The following is a 23,471-nucleotide window of genomic DNA, read 5'->3' as shown; positions in this document are numbered from 1 at the left end:
TATTTAAGCAGCATTGTGCTGTCTGTTGTAAGACTTAAGGGAGACTTAAGGGAGAAAAACCCTGGCTAGAACAGTAATGCACATATAGACCTACGAAAAAAGAACAATATATATATATATATATATGTCTTTGGTTATTCGGGTTTTCTCCCACGTAAAATTGGAAGTGTCTTGGCAACGTTTCGACGAAGTCTCATTCATCATCTTCAGGCTGGTGTTTTCGGCTTCGTGCTTCTAGGAGCAATGTGTGTGATCGCAGCTGTTTCTTCCTTTTAACTGCCAGTGGGGGTGTGAACTGATTGGGTGAGAGCTTGGCTGTGTTCTGATTGGTTGGGGGTTTTGGCTGTGCTCTGATTGGATGGGGGGGTTGGCTGTGCTCCTTTCTTCAAAAACTTAGCTGGTTTAAAATAAGTTTCATTCTTGGGGCTTTTACAGATCCCAAAGAATTTCACCTAACTGGCTCTTAATATATTAAGTCGGTGTTTGTCAAACTTTGCAACTTTAAGACCTGTGGACTTTCAACTCCCAGAATTCTGGGACGCTGGCTCAGGAATTCTGGGAGTTGGAGTCCACAGATCTTAAAGTTGCCAAGTTTGACAAACACGGCATTCATTTGATCTTTGCACTTCCTTGCAAAGGAAGGAACTAACCTTTTTGCCGTCGCGTGCCCCCATGTGACTCCCCCCCACGGCTCGTTATGGCACAGGGGTGCACCATCCCCCTGCGCTCCCCCACCCCCGATACACGTGCACGAGACCCCCCACGCATCCATGCGCATCTCCTGCATGCGCCCCGCCCCCGCGCCATGACTCAAAAATCAGCTGGCAGGTGGGAGGTGCGCGCACGTGCAGTGGAGCTGAGCTGGGCAACGGCTCACGTGCCGCCTGTGTCACACATGCCATAAGTTCGCCATCACAGTTCTAGGCAATTAATACCTTCCAAACTGTAAAAGAAGAAAATAAGTTAAAAAAAAAAAAGATTGACACTATTGTTATAAATGGCTGGTAAGCACAGATTGTGGAATTAGGACCCCAGGGAAACATATCAAGCATGGTTTGCAATTCCCAACAGCTGTGTTCACACGTCACATCAAGGTCAAATCCAAACCGATCATATTCTGACAAGTGGGAGGTGGAAACAATTCGGGAAGTCTAGCTTGAGTTAGCTCAGGGGTCAGCAACCTGCGGCTCTGGAGCCGCATGTGGCTCTTTCATCCCTCTGGTGCGGCTCCCTGCCGCCAGTCGGCTCCACAATTGATAGGGCTTTCAGTTAGGACAAATAGCGGAAAAAGGATGACATGCTAGGAGGAGACTCTATGGTGGGGGAATTGGACTTCCGGTCGGCTTCAGAATTGAACGGATGGTTAAGACTTTTGTGGCTCTTTGAGTGTTTAAGGTTGCCGACTCCTGACTTAGCTGGTGCCTTTTGCGACAGAGATTCTCAAGTAAAAACCAATGTTAAGATTGCAGCCATGAATAAGAATAATAAGAAGAGGGGATTAAGAACTGAATTCAGAAGAAATTGGGAGAATTCAGAAGAAAATAAAACAGCCTAGCTAAGAGGCCACCGAAGATTCCGCAGAACCGAAGTTGTTTCGATTAGCAATAAAAGTGCCATCGGTTAAAAAGATGATTAACCGGATGAAAAAGGCATAACAATCGTGGTCTTTTCTTGATCATCGTTTGCTGGTTGGCATTTTGCAACCTCAAATTTTTTTTTTTGCTTGCTTCATTCGTATCGTGACTTTGGATTTTGAGCACACACACAGAGACAAAAGAAGCTTTATAATCAGCATTTGATCTGTTATTTCTCTTCGAACTGAACCTTACATTAAGAAGCAAAACTGCATCAAACTTTTAACCGCTTTCCTCTTACGTAAACAAAACAAAAATCACGAAAGATATCCGCAGCTTAAAATGGGTAGCAAGCAACAGAGGCCGTGTGGTTTTCCGACACAGTTAACTAGCAGAGTTTTTTTTGTTTTGCAACACACAATTCCAGATTTCATTAAACCGGTCCGTCAAGCGGGGCCCTTTAAAAATTGGAGCCTGGCGTACGGATTGGATTCTGCGGTGTTCGTATTTTTAAATTTGCCTTTTTTTAAAAAAAATAATTGCAGACAAAAATCCTGGCTGAAAGTGAACTTCCTTAAAACTTATTCAGCCTCTTCCTGGGTACACATTGTCTTTGGTCAACCTAGCTTCTCAATCAATCTCATTATACACAGTGTTGTACTCTTGACAGTAAAGGTTTGAACTGAATTGAAATTTCTCTCGAGGCGACAACCCTCGAGATTGGCGGAGTGCAGAAAAGCAAAGCGGAGTTGAAACTTTAGGAGTAAACGGACAGGAGGCCACCAGGACGTTCCAGATCTGTAGGCTGGATTTGAAAGTTTAGTTTCATCCTAAGAGAGGCGGGGGATGAGCAACCATTTGGGCATTGAGATATGGAAGCTTAGGGTCGCCAGGAATTCAGGTTGATATGAAAGAGTTTCACTAGACTAGCCTCAGGATCTCTTGGTGGTCTCCCATCCAATTTTTTTTAAAAAAAAAAACAACCAAAATTATCTTCTTTGCTTTTCTGCTGCCATTGTTGGGATTCTATACATCATGTATTGCCAAATTGTGGATGAAGGCTCCAGCCTGATTTGAATGAGTGTTTGGTTATTAGACATGCACGTAATGTTGGCTAAAACAAACCTGGGGACAGGTGATTTGATGCATTGGACTTGAGAGTCTGCCTTGAATGTTTCACGATTTGTTTCAGTCCACTGTTTTGGGCATCACTGGATTTTCCTCTATGCCACCGTCGATTCCGTGAATCTTTCGTTGGATGTGAATATTTAATAATCGTCGCGCTGCCAGTATGGAATCTGGCTAAATATTATCCAGGATATGAGATCGTGGACTTTGTCCTGACATAACCGTGATTTCTTCTGGGAATGTATATGATGTATTTGTTGAGTAAACAGTCCACAGAATAAGTTAAAGCAGTGTTGCCCAACCTTAGCCAACGTTAAAAGGTGGGGACTCCAATTCCCAGAATGCTAAAAGTATCGCTGGCTGGGGAATTCTGGGAGTTGAAGTCCACAGGTCTTTTAAGTGGGCAAGGTTAAGAAACACCAGCGGCAGGGGTGAGATTTAAAAATTTTAGTAACTGATTCTCTGCCCGGTTGCTGGGTGGGCGTGGCCATGGTGGGCGTGGCCTACTCGGCCTCCTGCACCACGGGGGTGGAGCGTTTTCACCCTTCCCAGGCTCGAGACGGTTTTTTGAGCCTCCCGGAGGGCGAAAACAGTGTCCCCTGGGCTCCGGAAGCCCTCCGGAGGCTGGAAATGAGCCCGTTTCTGGACTTCCGGAACTTTCAGGAGGCCCATTTTTTGCCCTCCCAGAGCCTCCGCGCGGGCCCTGCACTTACCTGGCATCCAAAAGGGGACACGTGGAGACTCCTGAGAGGGGAGGGAAGGGGTGGGAGGGGAGGGGCCAGCCAGTCGTTGCAACTACCAGTTCGCCGAACCAGATGTAAAAATAGCATCCAGTTTTCCCGAACCGGCTGAATCCCATCCCTGACTGGAGAGAGCATGAATTTATTTATTAATTGTTTATGCCGACCCTCCCTCTGCCCTACACAAGATGACTCTGGGCAGCTAGGAATCAATGCTATTTATCTATTAAAAGACTTGTTGCGCTGTTATTCATGCGGAAAATCCCAAAACGTTGTACCGTACAACAGACGCTCCAGGCCTAGGCCTAGTTCTGACTGAAACTTGAATTGTAGAACGTGCTTTAAAAAGCGAGCATGGGGGCACGTTGATGGCTGGAAAAAGCTAACCTTCAGTGGCATCTTTTTTTCTTTAATGTCGGAGTTTATCGCTATCTGTGTGTCGGAGACTTTGGCAAAAAGCAAATTCTGCGTGATTTCTTTTGTTACTCTTTTAGGGTAATCTTGTGCCTGCAAGGAAAAAGGGGGCAGAGAGAGAGAAAGAGAGGGAGGGAGGGAGGGAAGGAGATAGGGAGGGAGGGAGGGAGGGAGGGAGAGAGGGGGAGGGAGGAAGGGGGAGAGAGAGAGGGAGAGAGAGGGGGACGGAACGAGAGAGAGGGAGAGGAAGAGAGAGAGTGAGTGAGAGAGAGAGGGAGTGAGTGAGAGAGCGGGAGGGAGGGAAAGGGAGGGAGGGAAGGAGGGTGGGAGAGAGGAAGGGAGGGAGAGAGAGAAAGGGAGAGAAGGAAGGAAAGAGAGGGAGGGAGGAAAGGATGGGGAGAGGGAGAGAGGGAGGGAAGGAGGGAGGAAGACAGAGGGAGGGAGGGAGAGAGGGTGGAGGAATGGAGAGGGAGGGAGAGAAAGGGAAGGAGGGAAAGAGAGGGAGGGAAGGAGGGAGGGAGAGAGGGGGAGGGAGGGAAGGAGGGAGGGAGGAAAGGATGGGGAGAGGGAGAGAGGGAGAGGGAGGGAGGGAAGGAGGGAGGGAGAGAGAGACAGAGGGAGTGAGAGAGGGGGAGGAATGGAGATGGAGGGAGGGAGAGAGAGGGGGGAGTTAGTGAGAGAGAGGAGGGAGGGAAAGCGGGAGGGAGAGAGAGGGGGGGAGGGAGGGGGGAAGGAAGGGAGTGGGAGGGAGGGAAGGAGAGAGAGGGAGGGAGGGAAGGATGGGGAGAGAGAGAGAAGGAGAGAGGGAGGGAGGGAAAGGGAGGGAGAGAGGGGGGAGAGGGAGAGAGAGGGAGGGAGGGAAAGAGAGGGCAGGAAGGAGGGAGGGAGAGAGAGGGGGAGGGAGGGGGAGGGGGGGAGGGAGGGAAGGAGAGAGAGGGAGGGAGGGAGGGAGAGGGAGAGAGAGAGAGAGAGAGAGAGAATCTCCTTCCACATTTGCAGGTTTTTGTTTTCCATTTTATGAATTATATCTACTTCGAATTAAGAGTCTCGTACAACAGTCAATGAGCCTTTGTCCGTTCCGAGCCGAAGGAGTTAAATTAAAAAAAAAAAAATATTCTAATCTCTTTATCCTTGTCACACAGCTCTGTTATGCAGTAATACACCCAAGAATTTCTGAAGGCAAACACAAGGACAGGGAAATGCTTTTCTCCTGGGTTTCAAAGGTGAACAAATAATAATCGTAATAATTAAAAAAAAAAAAAAACAGTGCAAGCTGGCTTGTGCTGGGAGCTCTCTTGCTACGTTTAAGCAGAAAAGGATGTTGGCTTATTGGAAACATTGGTTTGCCCGTGCTATGGCATCGCCCGGGTTTCTGAAGATAAAAAGGCGAAATGCTAGTTTAAGAGAAGTAGGGACAGCTTCAGGCTAATCCTGAAAGAGAAAAGAACGGGTAGAAATAAACTTAAGTTTGTTCTAGCGGTGGTAACGAATGGATTAAGATTTGGGGGATGATTCTTATGCAAGATTTGTTCGTAGCCTAGTGACACGTTGCGCAGAAGTAATGCTTGACAGATTAAAATTAAGACTGTGTAAGAGAGAAAACGTAGATTATAACACCAAAGGATATTGGTAGTCCTCGTTTAGTGACTGCCACTGGTTCCCGTGAAATGGTCATTAAATGAACCTTGTGACTCAGTTGCTGCAAAGGCCATTAATGTCCTTAACAAAGAATGTTAACTCGAAGTTAAGCTCTGCTCTGTGACCTTATTTAGTTGATTGTAACCTTTCCACTGACTGGCAGTGCCTGCCTGAAACTGACCGGACCTTAATCAGTTTCACACTGAAGGCTTCTGTTGTCTAAAATGGGCTGATTTAGGTCCCAAAGTTATTTTTTTTTTTTTATCATCTTCCTAATTGGGAATAGTTGGTATCTGAGACAATCAAAGGAAGATGATTTAATACATCAGTGTGAGCACCTTAAAGACATTACAGGTAGTCCTCGACTTACGACCACAATGGAGCCCAACATTTCTGAGACATGTGTTAAGTGAATTTTGCTCCATTTTACAATCTTTCTTGCCACCGTTGTTAAGTGAATCACTGCCGCTGCTAAGTTAGTTAATACGGTTGTTAAGTGAATCTGTTTTTCCCACTGAATTTGATTGTCAGAAAAAAGTGATCACATGATCCCAAGACACTACCACGGTCATAAATGTGAGTCAGCTCCCAAGGGTCTGAATTTTGATCACGTGACCACGGGGATGCTTGCGACGGTCGTAAGTGTGAAAAACGGTCCTAATTCACTTTTTTTCAGTGCCGTTGTAATTTCAAAAGGTCACTAAATGAACGGTTGTACGTCGAGGAATATCTCTACATGTATGACAGAGATTAAAAACATAAGGAAAAAAAGGATCCATATATTATCAATATGAATGTAATTCAATCTTTGTGTTATTTATTCAGTCTAGAATCATATAGAACAGCGGTGGATTTCACATTTTCCTACCACCAGTTCGCCGCGATTTCCGCAAAAGGTTCGGGCGAACCGATACGAACCGGCTGAATACCATCTCTGATAGAGGAGTGTATTTCTCTGTCTTCTCATTTATGGAATATAACAGTGTTTCCAAAATTAATAATGATCATATTATATCTCGAATCTGTTCTTGATTCAATATGCTGGTAGTCCTTGACTTACAACCGTTCGCTTAGTGACCGTTCAAAGTTACAACGGCCCTTACAACAGTGACTCATGACCATTTTTCACATTTACGACCATTGCAGCATCCCGACTGTCACGTGATTTGTGCTCGGATGCTTGACAATGGACTCAACGTTTATGACGGCTGCAGTGTCCAGGGGTCAGGTGGTTTCCCCCTTTGCGACCTTGTGACCAGCAAAAGTCAATGGGCAAGCCACATTCCCTTAATTATTCATTCATTATTATTATTAATTATTAATATCGGCATTATTAATTTAACAGCTGCAGTGATTCACTTAACAAATGTGACGGGAAAACGTCGTAAAGTGGAGGAAAAACTCACTTAGCAAATTTCTCACCTAGCAACCTGAATTTCGGGCTCAACTATTAGTCATAAATCGAGGACTCCCCGTATACAAGCCAGTTCTATACAAACAGAGAGCGACCCCTGCTCCCTTCTCGCACTGATGATGTTACCTATTTGGGTCATAAAACGTCTGTAAGACTTCAGTTTGTGTGCTTTAAACTTCTGCACATGCACAGAGTCCTATCCGCTATTTTACATACATACATACATACATACATACATGAAAGCCCACTCCCAATATGTAAAATACGCCTGATTAAAATTCCTTTTTGGATTGAGTGAATATTCTGCTCAAACGGTCACCCCATTTCCCCCTTCCCTTATAATATTCAATTTAGAGCTACTGTTTAGTTACTTGGAGATCTGGATAGTTCACGGCACGTCAACGTTCATTGCAACATTCCTCTCCGGCTCTTCCTTCTCCGCTCTTAAGCTCGAAATATTTTACAGATCCATTTGATTTCAAAATACGTTTTGTGGGTTGCTGTTGTAAAACTGGAGATTTTTTAAAAGCAGTTATTCAGAGCCTGGGTGGAGGCGGGCGAGCGAGCGAGCGAGAGAAGGAAGTGTAGCTGGACACACAATACAGAACGCTTTAATTCTTGCTCTGAATTGCCTTACGGTTTGATTTCAGTTTGGGGGTTTTATTTTTTTCAGCTGTTTAGAAGCTACTGCCCGAGTTTTTAAATGATCATTTGCAACTTGCAACGTTCCAGTGTCCAAGAGACCGAACCGGCTGCGTTCCCGAAGAGGGTAAGATAAGACAGAAAGAACTACGAAACTACTACGAAATGCCTTAGACCGGGGTGTGTGTGTGTCAAACTCGATTTCATTGAGGGCAGCATCAGAGTTGTGTTTGACCTTGGGGGGGGGAGCAGGGGTGTGTGGCCAGCTCGACCTCACTCGTGTCGGGGGTACCTGTGGTAGACCGAGCGCTCTGCCAGCAAAAACGGCCCACAGCGGCCCTTCCGAGCTCCGTTTTCGGCCGCGACGGCCTCCTGCAAATCCTCTGCCGGCGAAAACAGAACTCGGGAGGACAGCGGCACTGTGGGTCGGTCCTTCGCTGTTTCCGGGGCGGCCCCACGGGCCAAATCTGAGACGCGGATCCATTCCATGGGCCTTCAGTTTGACACCCCTGCCTTAGACTTTTCAACCGTAATTCTTTTTTTTATTATTATTGAAAAGTTTTACAAAAAATGTTTTCTCCCCCCCAATATTCCCCCCACCCTTTTCCCCTCCCCACCCCCCCACCCCCCTTCCCCCCTTCACATCCCACCCTCCCCCCCAGACTTCCCAGAGCAAAATGCAGGGTATTTCAATTAACAATCATAAGCTAAATTAACCTAACTATTCTTAAACTACCAAATCCCCCCCTGAAACCTTAACTCCACTATGGATAATATAATACTTCTGAAATTTAACATTCATTCATAAGCTATTTGATATTTTCTTGTCTGATACTTATTTTGAATATAATCAATCCATCTTCTCCATTCCGTTACGTATCTTTCTTGGGTGTAGTCCTTCAAATACTCTGAAATTTTCGCCATTTCTGCTAAGTACGGTGGTTTGCGGTGGTTGCGATGTGCGCGTAGCTTTATTTTTACACGGAGCGTGCAGGTTTTTTACTGGCAACACTCTCTAGTTCAGGGGTCTGCAACCTTAAACACTCAAAGAGCCATTTGGACCCGTTTCCCACAGAAAAGAAAACACCGGGAGCCACAAAACCCTTCCCGTGCCTGACTATTTCTTGAGCAGCCACCAAACTAGCATATGTAGTTGAATTAAATGTTCTGTTTTCTTCTGAAACTTTTCTTTTCTTGGATTTATCCATGGGGTTGAAAAGCTCAATAAATCGTGTGCCAGTGGGTTTCGCACATTGGCGGTTGCGACGCATATTTTGAGTGACAAGGAGCCGCAGCAGAGGGGTGAAAGAGCCACATGCGGCTCCAGAGTCGCAGGTTGCTGACCCCTGTCCTACTTCAATTCCAAACTTAGGTGTGCAGGGAAATCTTGTACCGTTCCGATGTTCTTGAGATGAAAGCTGAGTGATCGCCTTCTTAGGGTGACTCAGCAAATCCAAAGAACTTAGCTGTAGAACGTCTTGGTTGACACGCAGCTGGGTTTAAACGGGTGAACGCAAAAGTGTGCCTCCCTGGAAGAGAAGTACTTTGATTCAAAACGAAACTCATTTTGTGCTTACAATTTCCACATCTCTTTAGAAAAAAGAAGAAAAAAAAAAAACAGCTTCTCCAGAGTTCCACTTATAATTGATGACTAAGTGTTCTCCATTGTCTCAGGCTATTATTTTGAGAAATGAGGAAATAGAGGAGGATTTTGTTTCTTCTTTCTTTCTTTCTTTCTTTCTTTCTTTCTTTCTTTCTTTCTTTCTTTCTTTCTTTCTTTCTTTCTTTCTTTCTTTCTTTCTTTCTTTCTTTCTTTCTTTTCAGTCTCAAGGCCTTTTATTCTCTGTAAAACGACCTAAAGGCAGATCTGGCCTGCTCTCCAACTTCCGTCTTTGTTGTAGGGAGGTGTGAGGGGAAAAAACTGGATTTCCTCCTCTGAGCAAAACCTGAGGCAGGCAGTCCTAGCAAAAGACTTTTCGGAACCAGAATGACCTTCTCACCTCCGCTCTAGCTAGTGTACGAACGATTGACGTCTATGGGAAGGTAATTCTGAGATGAAGCAGCTTCAGAAGTTTGTTTCAGGCATCCAGTCAGAGGTGGTATTCAGCCGGTTCGGACAAATCGCCTGGGAGCAATTCTGTTCTATATTACTGTGTTTTTGACGCCACGTGCATTTGCGGATAGTGCACGCGAGCGAATTGCCGTGTTGTCGGGACACGGGAAACCGTCATAACTATGAGTCAGTTGCTGAGCGTCTGATTTTTTATTACGGGAACATGGAGATACTGCAACAGTCATAAGCAGAGGGGGTATTCAGCCGGTTCGGACCAGTTCCGGCGAACCGGTAATGGCGATCTGTGAGTGGGCCTGCCTGCCCACCTGCTCGGGCGCAATCCCGTCCTATATCGATGTGTTTTTGATGTTGCATGCATGTGCGGATGGTGTGTGAGAGTGAATTGCCGTGTTTTGTGACACCGCACACATGCGCAGATGGCTCATGAGTATGTGGTTAAATCACAATCTGTCCTGAAAAATATCCACCACAGCTTTGCAATTTGCTGAGTGTTGAAATGCCCGTCAATCATGGATTTCTGTTCCTTTCCAAAGGAAGGAAGTTGGCTACAGAAAAATTAAAGCATCGTTAGCAACGATTTTGCTTTGGCTACCAACCTGCTTATACGGTATTATTCAACAGCCAAGTTTAATTCTGGGTAAAATTCTTTTCTGCCTTATCTCCTAAAATCACGCTAAATAAATATTCGCTTCAATTCATTCCGTCCTCGTTTGACGACCGCAGTAGTGTCCATAATTTCTGTTGCTAAGTGAGATAGTCGTTAAGGGAATTTTGCTCCCATTTTACGACTTTTTTTGTCCCCGTTGTTAAGTGAATCGCTGCAGGGGTTAAATTAGAAACACGGTTGTTAAGCGAATCTGGTTCCCCCATTGCCTTTGCTGGTGAGAAGGTCGCAAAGGAGGATCACGTGACCCCGTGGATATGGCAATCGTCATAACTATGAGTCAGTTGCTGGCCGTCTGATTTTTGATCACATGACGATGAAGATACTACAACGGTCGTAAGTGTGAAAAAGGGTTATTCTAAGTCACATTTTCCTGTGTTGTTGTAATGTCGAATGTCATTACAACAAGTCAACTGTTATAAGTCAAGGACTATCCGTAATTTAAGTTTATAGATTTTTTTTCTTTTGGTTGACGTTATATCTTGTCTCTCTTTAGGTATTAATGTTAGGTTAGGTTGTTTCCAAGACTTGGCGTCTGACCTCCCTGCGAGGTAGAATTCATCGTATTTTGGAGAGGTTCTAAAAATTGGTCCTCAAAGCATTGGTAACAAAAACCTGGTTTTGATACGTTCCACTAGTATTGTTGGCTTGATTTATTTTATTTAATCATATCCCACCTTTATTATTTTTATTAACACCTTAAAGTGGCAGACGTATCAAATACCCTTTTCCTCTTCCTGTTTCTGCACAACAACCTTGTGAGGGGTTGGGCTGAGAGACAGGATCTGGTCCAAAGTCACCCAGCTGGCGTTCGTGCCTAAGGCAGGATTAGAACTCACAGTCGCCTAGGGACTGTCCCAAAGTCAGCCGGCCACTTTCATGGTTAAGGCAGGGACCAGAACTCACCGTCGTCTTCTGACGATTGGTTCAGAGTCACCCAACTTGAGTCCATGCCTCAAGTGGGTCTAGAGGAGATTTCCTGGTGGTCTCCCATCCAAATATTGATCAGGTCTGAGCCTACATGCTCCATAAATCCAGATGAGGGCTCATACAGATGCTGCCAGGCAAGGAGGTAAATCATTTGAATTTGATTACGAAGCTCAAACTCCCGGGTTGTTACGATGTCACGTTTTACGTAAACTTTTGCTCAAGAAATAGGTTGTTTGACTCGGCATGTAAAAGGGTGATCTAGAAGTCTTCACAGGAGTTTTTAATTGAGGGGCTTAATTTATTTTCAGGAAAGTTGTGGGGGGGGGGTTTCACCTTTGCTAGGCGTTACTGGAATTGAAAAGTAGCAACTCTGTTTCTAGTTATAATTAGTTTCCTTAAATTAGAATAAAGAAGGGTAAGTAGGTAGGTAGGTAGGTAGGTAGGTGGGTAGATAGATAGATAGATAGATAGATAGATAGATAGATAGATAGATAGATAGATAGATAGATAACAGGTAGGTAGATGATAGGTAGGTAGGTAGATGGATGGATAGATAGATAGATAGATAGATAGATAGATAGATAGATAGATAGATAGATAGATAGATAGATAGATATGACATACAGACAGACAGATAGATAGATAGAGATAGATAGATAGATAGATAGATAGATAGATAGATAGATAGATAGATGATAGGTAGGTAGATGATAGGTAGGTAGGTAGATGGATGGATAGATAGATAGATAGATAGATATGACATACAGACAGACAGACAGATAGATAGATAGAGATAGATAGATAGATAGATAGATAGATAGATAGATAGATAGATAGATAGATAGATAGATGGATGATAGGTAGGTAGATGATAGGTAGGTAGGTGAGTAGATGATAGGTAGGTAGGTAGATGGATGGATAGATAGATAGATATGACATACAGACAGACAGACAGACAGACAGATATAGATAGATAGATAGATAGATAGATAGATAGATAGATAGATAGATAGACGATAGGTAGGTAGATGATAGGTAGGTAGGTAGATGGATGGATAGATAGATAGATAGATATGACATACAGACAGACAGATAGATAGAGATAGATAGATAGATAGATAGATAGATAGATGATAGGTAGGTAGGTAGATGATAGATAGATAGATAGATAGATAGATAGATAGATAGATAGATAGATAGATAGATAGATGGATGATAGGTAGGTAGATGATAGGTAGGTAGGTGAGTAGATGATAGGTAGGTAGGTAGATGGATGGATAGATGGATGGATGATAGGTAGGTAGATGATAGATAGATAGATAGATAGATGATAGATAGGTAGATAGATAGATAGATAGATAGATAGATAGATAGATAGATAGATAGATAGATAGATAGATAGATTGGATGGATGGATGGATGGATGGATGGATGGATGGATGGATGGATGAATGATAGGTAGGTAGATGATAGGTAGGTAGGTAGATGGATAGATGGATGGATGGATGATAGATAGATAGATAGATAGATAGATAGATAGATAGATAGTTGGATGGATGGATGGATGATAGGTAGGTAGATGATAGGTAGGTAGGTGAGTAGATGATAGGTAGGTAGATGGATGGATAGATGGATGGATGGATGATAGATAGATAGATAGATAGATAGATAGATAGATAGATGATAGGTAGGTAGATGATAGGTAGGTAGGTAGATGGATGGATAGATGGATGGATGGATGATAGATAGATAGATAGATGTGTTTGTGTGTGTGTGTGTATAAGTAAATGTAGAACTATGTAATCCTAGTTGTAACTCCCAACCCAGGTGAGCCTACAAAACAAAACGAAAGAAAAAAATAATGGCTGGTCACCTCTCTTAAATTACTCTTTTTCAAACCCTGCTGAAGAAAAACCTGCTGAACCTCTGGATTGCAACCATTCCGTCTGGTCCTGCGAAGACGGTCAGGCCCCAAGCCGCTGAACTGGAACCGCACGGTAGAAAGCCATGAAGGGGAAGCCAGAATTTCCTGATAAGGGAGCCGATATTTTGTTTTTCGAGTCAAGGGGAGGGGCCGCTGGGAGATGCTTTGCCGAGGCCCTTTCTGCCTCTGGTCTTCCAGGCTCGGTTGTGAGGGCTCCAACGCCTTTGATGCCTTGGCCGTCTTCTCGGGAATGGGAGTTTTGGAACAGCCCATGGATCTTTCTAGGCATCGGCTTAATTCAGGTGTTTTAGATAAGGAGGATTTTCTGTTGCTCTTCTTCCTTCAGAAGTTTTGTTGTAGACGGATTTCTGGTTTTGGCGGCCTCCTATTAGGACACTCCTCACAGTCAGTCTGTCTGCCTGCCTGCCTGTCTGTCTATCTATCATCATCTCTGTCTGTCTGTCTGTCTGTCTATCATCATGTCTGTCTGTCTGTCTATTATCATGTCTTGTCTGTCTGTTTGTCTGTCTGTCTGTCTATCATCAGCTCTGTCTGTCTATCATCATATCTTGTCTGTCTGTCTGTCTGTCTGTCTGTCTGTCTGTCTGTCTATCATCAGGTTTGTCTATCTATCATCATCTCTGTCTGTCTGTCTGTCTGTCATCAGGTCTGCCTACCATCATCTCTGTCTGTCTGTCTGTCTGTCTGTCTGCCTATCATCAGGTTTGTCTATCTATCATCGTCTCTGTCTGTCTGTCTGTCTATCATCATGTCTGTCTGTCTATCTATCTATCTATCATGTCTGTCTGTCTATCTATCTCCATCCATTCTCTCTCTCTCTCTCTCTCTCTCTCTCTCTCTCTCTCTCTCTCTCTATCTATCTATCTATCTATCTATCTATCTATCTATCTATCTCTATCTAATATATTATATCTAATATATGGATATATTAATCCATATATCTATCATCTACCTCTCTTTCTTTCTGTCTATCTGTCATTATATCTATCTATCTATCATCTATCTTCTATCTATCTATCTATCATCTAGCTATCTTCTATCTATCTATCTATCTTCTATCTATCATCTAGCTATCTGTCATCTATCTATCTATCTTCTATCTATCATCTAGCTATCTGTCATCTAGCTATCTGTCTCTCTACCATTTATCTCTCACCCTGTGTTATTTTTACAAATAATTCAAGACGGCGAACATATCAAACATCCCTCCCTCCTCCTATTTTCCCCACGACAACAACTCTGTGAGGTGGGAGGGTTGGGCTCAGAGTGAGTGACTGACCCAAAATCACTCAACTGCCTGTCATGCCTAAAGCAGCGGGACTAGAACTCACCGTCTCCTGGTAATTGGCCCAAAGTCACCCAACCGGCTTTCATGGTTAAGGCGGGGCTAAAATTCACAGGCTTCTGGCAACTTTCAGGACCAAGGCAGGACTAGAACTCCCACTTTCTACCCCGGTGCCTTAACCGCCAAAACCAAATTGTCTTTCTTTATTCTTCGGCAGCCTAGAGCAGGGATCAGCAACCTATGGCTCTGGAGCCCCTCTGCTGTGGCTCCGTGTCACTCAAAATATGCGTCACAACCGCCTGCCGGCACACGATTATTGAGCTTTTCAGCCCCCCCAGTAGGCCAACCATGGATAAATCCAAGAAAAGAAAAGTTTCAGAAGAAAACAGAACGTTTAATTCAACTACATATGCTAGTTTTGTGGCTGCTCAAGAAATAGTCAGGCACGGGAAGGGTTTTTGTGGCTCCCGGTGTTTTCTTTTCTGTGGGAAACGGATCCAAATGGCTCTTTGAATGTTTAAAGTTGCAGAGCCCTGGGCTAGAGGAAAAAGCAATCGGCTTGCCTTGGTTCAAATTACGCAGGCAAAAATATTAATTATTCTGCTCAGTAAACAACTTCCTTCTCCGTTTCAACGAGCATCAAACTAACAATTACCTCAAATTATTCTTGCTTGCAGGGCATGGATAGTTATAAATCTACGGAAATGTCCAGTGTCTGTCATTTTCTGCTCCAGTGACTTAAAAATACCTAATTAACTGGGGGTAATTCCACACATCCTCTATTTGTTCTTATATATTTGAGAATAAGATTATGAAGTTTAATTCTTATCGGTCAGGTTGTTCCCAGGTTTTCTCTGAATTATCCCACGGAAACAAACAGATGCGATGAATTAAATGTCTGGATTTTTTTTCCCCACCTTTCACCAAATGCGTGAACTATTTAGATATTTTGATAGAATTACTTTATGGCATCCAGGTTTCAAATAAAGGACTTTCCGGGGTTCACTTACAGGTGGTCCTCGACTTACGGCGATTTATTTAGGGACCGTTCGAAGTTATAATGGCACTTGGGGAAAAAAGTGACTTACGACCATTTTTCACCCTTATGACCCTCCTTGTGGTCAAGTAATTTATATTTGGATTTTTTATTTTTTTATTTATTTTTTAATTTGATTTATATGCTGCCCTTCTCCGGAGACTCAGGGCGGCTTACAGTGCGTTAAGCAATAGCCTTCATACTTTTGTATATTTATACAAAGTCAGCTTATTGCCCCCACAAACCGGGTCCTCAATTTACCTACCTTAGAAAGGATGGAAGGCTGAGTCAACCTTGAGCCTTGGTGAGATTCGAACTTACTTTAATTGCAGACAGCTGGTGTTAAATTACAGTGCTTCTGTCTGTTGAGCTAAACCAGGCTCCTGACAATGGATTCACATTTATGACGGTTGCATCGTCCCTTTTGCGACCTTCGGACGAGCAAAATCCATGGGGAAGCCAGATTTCATTTAACGACGGTGTTGCTAACTTAAACAACTGTTAAGGAAAAGTGGCAGAATGGGGCAAAATTCCCTTAACAGATTTCTCACTGAGCAACATAAATGGTGGCCGTAAGTTTGAGGACTTGCCTGTCTGACAGCAAGACGCAGCGCGGTTACCTTGCTTTCCCAAATGCGAGAGAAATGTTTGGCAAAGTTTGAACTTTTTCCAGAAAAAGAAAAAAAAAAAGAAAATGATCAGCCTCGATCGTTTAAAATATTCTACTTGCTCTTAGTATGACCCTACGTGGCACGATGGTGCAAGACTTAAAGCACCGGTAAAAACAGGTTTGGTGGCTTCTGGAGAGAAGTTATGAAACGGCTCTTCTGCGATTCCTGAGTTTCAGGGTATATAATTTTCTACCTGCCCCTGGAGATGAAAAAAACCAGCGTTTATTGAGAGGGCTCTTGAATGTTTAAATTAAAAACAGATTTTTCTTCTGAAAGAGGTTCTACAAGCAGTAGTTGCTGGAAGATCAAGAGCAATTAACTAATGGGACCTTTGCCAATCTGGGTTCTCCAGATGTTTTGAGGGCCAAATTCCCAGAAATTTGTCTACATAAAGCCAAACCCTTATGCAGAATTGAAATCACAAGGCCAACCAGAATTGAGGGGAGGGAAAACCATTTTTGGCGACCATAGGAACTCAAAGTTGGAGAGGTTTTCTTTTGTTCCTCAGGAATTTGGCTGACCCAAGTGGATCTGAGGCTGGTCACTAAACAGGACATCTCTGGGGTTAAAATCAGGGAAGCCTCGGTTATCTTTAGAATCGTAATAAAAGTAGAAGATGAAAGTGAGCTGGAGAACTTTGGGGTTGGACCAGCTTCAGCTGGGATTAAAAAACAACTTTGGTGACCTCAGGTAGAAGACAGAAAGTCCAGAGATGGAGTTGACTTGACTTGACCTCAGCACTATTTGCAGAGTTGCCAATCCTGTTATTAGCCGAGGAATCATGCAATAAGCAAACAAAGATCTTCCTAGATGTGAAGATACAGAGGTCCTCACCATGGGTTTGAAGAGATGCAGTTGAAGGAGCTCTGTTATGAAGATCTACCTAGACTTGGAGGTGCAGACGTCCTCACCATGGATCTGAAGAGATGCAGTTGAAGGACCACTGCTATGAAGGTCTACCTAGACCTGAAGGTGCAGAGGTCCTCACCATGGGTTTGAAGAGATGCACTTGAAGGAGCATTGTTATGAAGGTCCACCTACACTTAAAAGTGCAAAGGTCCTCACCATGGATCTGAAGGTGCAGAAGTCCTCACCAGGGATTTCAAGAGATGCAGTTGAAGGACCACTGCTATAAACGTCTACCTAGACCTGAAGGTGGAGAGATCCTCACTATGGGTTTGAAGAGATGCAGTTGAAGGACCACTGCTATAAACGTCTACCTAGACCTGAAGGCGCAGAGGTCCTCACCATGGGTTTGAAGAGATGCAGTTGAAGGACCATTGCTCTGAAGGTCTACCTAGATCCTGAAGGTGCAGAAGTCCTCACCAGGGATTTCAAGAGATGCAGTTGAAGGACCACTGCTATAAACGTCTACCTAGACCTGAAGGTGGAGAGATCCTCACTATGGGTTTGAAGAGATGCAGTTGAAGGACCACTGCTATAAACGTCTACCTAGACCTGAAGGTGCAGAGGTCCTCACCATGGGTTTGAAGAGATGCAGTTGAAGGACCATTGCTCTGAAGGTCTACCTAGATCCTGAAGGTGCAGAAGTTCTCACCAGGGATTTCAAGAGATGCAGTTGAAGGATCACTGCTATAAACGTCTACCTAGATCCTGAAGGTGGAGAGATCCTCACTATGGGTTTGAAGAGATGTAGTTGAAGGATCATTGCTATGAAGGTCTACCTGGACCTGAAGGTGCAGAGGTCCTCACCATGGGTTTGAAGAGATGCAGTTGAAGGACCATTGCTATGAAGGTCTACCTAGATCCTGAAGGTGCAGAAGTCCTCACCAGGGATTTCAAGAGATGCAGTTGAAGGACCACTGCTATAAACGTCTACCTAGACCTGAAGGCGCAGAGGTCCTCACCATGGGTTTGAAGAGATGCAGTTGAAGGACCATTGCTCTGAAGGTCTACCTAGATCCTGAAGGTGCAGAAGTTCTCACCAGGGATTTCAAGAGATGCAGTTGAAGGATCACTGCTATAAACGTCTACCTAGATCCTGAAGGTGGAGAGATCCTCACTATGGGTTTGAAGAGATGTAGTTGAAGGATCATTGCTATGAAGGTCTACCTGGACCTGAAGGTGCAGAGGTCCTCACCATGGGTTTGAAGAGATGCAGTTGAAGGACCATTGCTATGAAGGTCTACCTAGATCCTGAAGGTGCAGAAGTCCTCACCAGTGATTTCAAGAGATGCAGTTGAAGGACCACTGTTATGAAGCTGGACATGACTATTTTGGGGGACAGATCACTCTTTTTCAAATGTGGGCTGGAATTCCTGTCAGTGTGACTTTCTTTAGCATTTTTGTCAGCGATCAAAGAAAAAGGTGAGGTGTGAATTTTATCTTGCTATATCGCTGGCCCATCTTTCTTACCGTAGAGTGCTTTTTTCCGGGAGGGAAACACACAATATCCTTCTCTTTAAGAATATATGAAATATTTGAGGGCTAAATATCTCTTTTTAAAAAGCTTGGCGATTTCATATGATTTGTCAGGACAAATCCTAGAAATACGGGGAAGTTTATTTTATTTATTCATCGAATTTATATGGATTCGTTTTTTACGACAAGCAACTCTGGGCCGCATACCGAACAATAAAACAATAACACTCAAACAATGATGACCTAAAACCCATTATACATAATTATTTAAAGACATTATAAATGATAAAGGCAGAACTAAACAAGAAAAAAAAAAAGAATAGAGGGATATTCATAATAAGAGAGCCAGCTCACTACTTATATAATTAAATTTATAAGGCCACCCATTTCAGGGAAAGTGAGTCTGGGAAGTGTAAAATAATACAATAAAACAATAAATATTAATTGTTACCTAAATAGGTTGCCTCTTATCAGGAACTCGAGGGTGTGCGGCGATAACGTTCCCTCTTCAGTGTTTGCCAGTTTTATCAAGAAAGTCCAAGGACTGAATTTGGTACCTTCTGCCTATCAAGAAAATGTTGTTGATTATCAAATTACTGCTCCACCCTTCGTTGTGAAAAGTTTCTTGAGCGCCGCATTTATTCATTTCTGCTTACAGTTTGTAGACCAACTGACTGCCAACAACTCTGGGCAACTTTACAATTAGAAATGCCAAAGGGGAAGAAAAGAGTTGGGGTCCTTGGTGCTCTCCAAGCTTGTTGTTTTCTTGCAAACATCTCATGGCCCAGCTAGGTCATATAATCAGTGCTGGAGCGGGAGTAGGGTTTGCTCTCCTTTTATATACTAGTGGCTTGCCCTATCAGTGTTGGTGAGAACGGTTGGTTAGGCTGTTGTTTACTTTTAGCTTGTTCATCTGAATTGGTAGTTCCTTGACTGGGGTGTTGTTTACTTCTTTGAGCGTTGATTTAGTGTTAACCTTGGTGTTAATCTCTGCTTACCTGGGTGTTGATTGCTGATCAGGAGATACTGTGGTCTTGTAGCTTTTTGATTGGCTAATCAAGGAATCACCAAAAACAGTCCCACTACATTGACAGGACAAGGCACTGTCTATCAACAGAGAGCCAACCCTCCTCCCCTCTAGCGCTGATGATGTTGCCTAGTTTGGTAATGAAATGTCTGTATGAAAACCACCAAACTTAGGGAGCACCGAGGAAACCATAATCCTTTCCCCCTTCCTCCTCCTGCTCCTCCTCTCCTCCTCCTCCCCACAAACCCCACTCCCTTCTAGCACTGATGATGTTACCTAGTTGGGTAATGAAATATCTGCATGAAAACAACCAAGTTCAGAGAACACCAAGGACTCCACAACCCCTTTCCTCCTCCTCCTTCTCCTCCACCACCTCCTCCTCCTCCATCGTGAAACTTCTTCAAGCTCAGAGAGCACCAAGGACTCCACAGTCCTTTCATCTTCTCCCTCCTCCTTGTCTTCCTCCTCCTCTTCCTCTCCACACACCCCACTCCCTCCTAACTGATAATGTTACTTAGTTTGGGTAATGAAACATCTGCAAGAACCAAGCTCAGAGAGCACCAAGGGCAATATATCAATGGATGGATGGATGGATGGACGGAAGGACTGTTCAACAGATTCATGCAAGCATCTTTTGAATTCCATCGACAAAATCATTCTGATTTTGGTTGGATGGATGGATGGATGAACTGTTCAATAGATACATGCAGGCATCTTTTGAATTCCATCAACAAAACAATTCTGATTTTGGTTGAATGGATAGATGGATGGATGGATGGATGGATGGATGGATGGATGGATGGATGAACTGTTCAAGAGATACATGCAGGCATCTTTTGAATTCCATCAACAAAACCATTCTGATTTTGGTTGAATGGATGGATGGATGGATGGATGGATGGATGGATGGATGGATGGATGGATAGATGAACTGTTCAACAGATATATGCAGGCATCTTTTGAATTCCATCAAGAAAACAATTCTGATTTTGAATGGATGGATGGATGGATGGATGGATGGATGAACTGTTCAAGAGATACATGCAGGCATCTTTTGAATTCCATCAACAAAACCATTCTGATTTTGGTTGAATGGATGGATGGATGGATGGATGGATGAACTATTCAAGAGATACATGCAAGCATCTTTTGAATTCCATCAACAAAACCATTCTGATTTTGGTTGAATGGATGGATGGATGGATGGATGAACTATTCAAGAGATACATGCAAGCATCTTTTGAATTCCATCAACAAAACCATTCTGATTTTGGTTGAATGGATAGATGGATGGATGGATGGATGGATGGATGGATGGATGAACTATTCAAGAGATACATGCAGGCATCTTTTGAATTCCATCAACAAAACGATTCTGATTTTGGTTGATCTTTCAAAAGATTAGGACTGGGTTAGGGTTGAATAGGAGACCAGCAGAAGCATCCAAAAGGTTTTGTTTCCCTGAATTGAAAAATAAAAATAAAGTTATCCCACAAGAATCCTTATCCCAATAATCACTCAGGTGATGTTACAAAAAATACCACGTGGACATCGTCATGTGGTCACCATGGAATAAGGTTCATCTGAAAATAATCTCTGCTATTTGAATGCCGGAGGATAGTTCACATATTAAGTGATTTGGCTTTTCTAGAATAGCTCTGGATCCTCTCCAGCTGCAAAACTGAATCTCATCTGCGCAGGATATTTTCACTTTCCTGTGGAAGATGTCGGGGTGCCCAAATTAGCCAAAGGAATAGAGGCAGTCCTCGACTTAACAGCAATTCGTTTAGTGACCGTTCAAAGTTACAAAAGTGTCTTATGACCCTTTTTCACACTTACGACTGTCGTAGCGTCCCCTTGGTCAAGCGATCAAAATTTGAAAAGGCTTGGCCACTGGCTCATCTTTATGACGGTGGCATCATCCCGGGGTCAGGCGATCCCCCTTTTTACGACCTTCTGACAAGAAACGGCAACAGGGAAGCCAGATTCAGTTAATGACCGTGTCGCATGCGGCGATTTGCTTAACAACGGTGACAAGACAGGTCGTAAAATGGAGCGGAATTCACTGGACCGAGGTCTCACTTGGCAACGGAAATGTTGGACTCAGCACCTTGGGAGTGAAAATTTTCTCTACAAAACCTTCCCATCTTTAAAGCAATGCTTTAGTGTTTTACAAAATGACTTTTTTTTAAAAAAAAAAAATCCAAATATTCCTTCAGAATTTGCATGGTTACAGCCTGTGGGAGTGGATTGTTTGCGGGGGTTTTTTTGTGTTTGCTTAAATTTCCTGCCTTCCTCCTCATGTCCCTTTCCTCTTCTCATTTCATTTCATTTCTGCCTCTGTCTCTCTTTTCTCCCTCCCCTCCCATGTCCCGCTAGTATCCTGCTTGTAGCGTCTTGCGGGTGGAGTTTTTAAACCTCCTCCTTGTTGCAACCTCTACTAGACCCTTCCGCCACCCAGTTCCTGCTCGCAAGGGAGTGTTTGTGGATATGCAAAATCTCCCTCTACTCTTGTGAGCTGGGAGATTATCTTTTCATTGATGTCACATCAGTGCAACCAGAAGGCAGGGAAGGGCCACCCAACGTATACAACTCCTGACTTGCAATGTGCTTTAAAAAAAAAAAAAATTCAGTTCCTGGTTTAAGGAGGCATTGATAGTTTCAAGGACAGGTTCTTTAACGCTCCTTTCATTTCTTCCGGTTTCTAGATTAATATCGGATTTTTAAACTGGGCTGGTATTCACTTAACTTCGCTACCGGTTCGCAAATATGAGCACGCACCACCTCCGCGCATCGGCAGAGCCTTCTGCGCGCACGTAGAGCGTCAAAAACAGGACGTGAGGACATCTGGGCAGGTGGGCGGAGCCTCCCGCAGCTGCCACTACCGATTCGCCCGAACCGGATCGAACCGGTTGAATACCACCATTGCCTACGATGGGTTTTTTTGGCGCCTGCTAGCCCAAAGGTTTACTAGATAAGTGAAAAGATAACTGCTGTGCTCACAGCTCACATCCCTGGAGTAACCTTAGGGATAAGCAGGCGCCATATCACGTCTCTTTTCTACCCCTATCCTTGCTAAAAAGCCTAATGCAGTCCTAGGTTGTATCTACGGAGGGATAGTTTCTAGATCATGTGAAATGATAGTACCGCTTTCAGGGGTGGGCTTCAAAAATTTTAGCAAGGGGTTCTCTGCCCGGTTGCTGGGTGGGCGTGGCTATGGTGCAGGGCCTTCGTCGGCCTCCTGCACCATGATGGGGGGGTGTTTTTTCCCTCCCCGGGCTGCAGAGGCTTTTCTTGAGCATCCGGGAGGGCAAAAACAGCCTCCCCAGGTTCCGGAGGCCAGAAATGGGCCCGTTTCCGGCCTTCGCAAACTTTCAGTAGGCCTGTTTTTCACCCTCCCTGAGACTCCGCGTGTGCCCTGTACTTACCTGCGTCCAAAATGGGCCGCGTGGGGACTCCTGGGAGGGGTGGGGTGGGCGGGGCCAGCCAGGAGTGGGATTTGGGGGTTCTCCTAACTGCACAGAATCTTAGCTAGAGGTTCTACCGAACCCCCAGCAGCTCACCCCTAGTCGGACGAGAAGACTTCCAAGATTCCCTTCCAACACTATGATTCTATATCCTGTGTTTCCCTTGGACAGTTTGCGGACTGGGTCAAGGAGGACATCTAAAACTCAAATATTCAGTAGGTCAGAGGACTCCCCACCCTTGGCCTTCTTAATAACAAAATTACCTTTCGGCTATTTGTGTCGCTGTGATAACAGCTTTGGAACGCCGAGGGAGTCTTGTTTTGCTTGGGAATAGTTTTGTGGCTTAAATATGGCAACAATCTCACAAGCGAGGTGGGGGGAATATCTCTGCAGAGCTTGAAGGAAGCTGGGGGGGTGCTTGGAGTAAGCTCAAGCCGCAT

At 44.0% G+C, this 23,471-nt stretch overlaps 1 protein-coding gene across 5 annotated transcripts in view; it reads left to right on the top strand.

Moving 5' to 3' along the window:
* The window catches only part of RBM47 (RNA binding motif protein 47), a 90,727-nt gene that overhangs the window by 14,368 nt on the left and 52,888 nt on the right, over positions 1–23,471 (top strand). Inside the window, exon 1 of one of the 5 annotated variants that reach the window (XM_087875450.1) lies at positions 7,447–7,677. The exons of 3 other annotated variants lie outside the window; for them this stretch is intronic. The gene's annotated coding sequence lies outside the window, so the exon portion shown is untranslated. Of the gene's footprint in view, positions 1–7,446; positions 7,678–23,471 lie in introns of those variants that run through there. One more of the 5 variants, XM_087875446.1, reaches the window with a different exon arrangement.

The sequence above is a fragment of the Pantherophis guttatus genome, chromosome 8 (genome assembly GCF_059756535.1).
Source record: "Pantherophis guttatus breed Tessera chromosome 8, ASM5975653v1, whole genome shotgun sequence".
Lineage (NCBI taxonomy): Eukaryota > Metazoa > Chordata > Lepidosauria > Squamata > Colubridae > Pantherophis > Pantherophis guttatus.
This window is presented reverse-complemented; position numbering and strand designations above follow the sequence as displayed.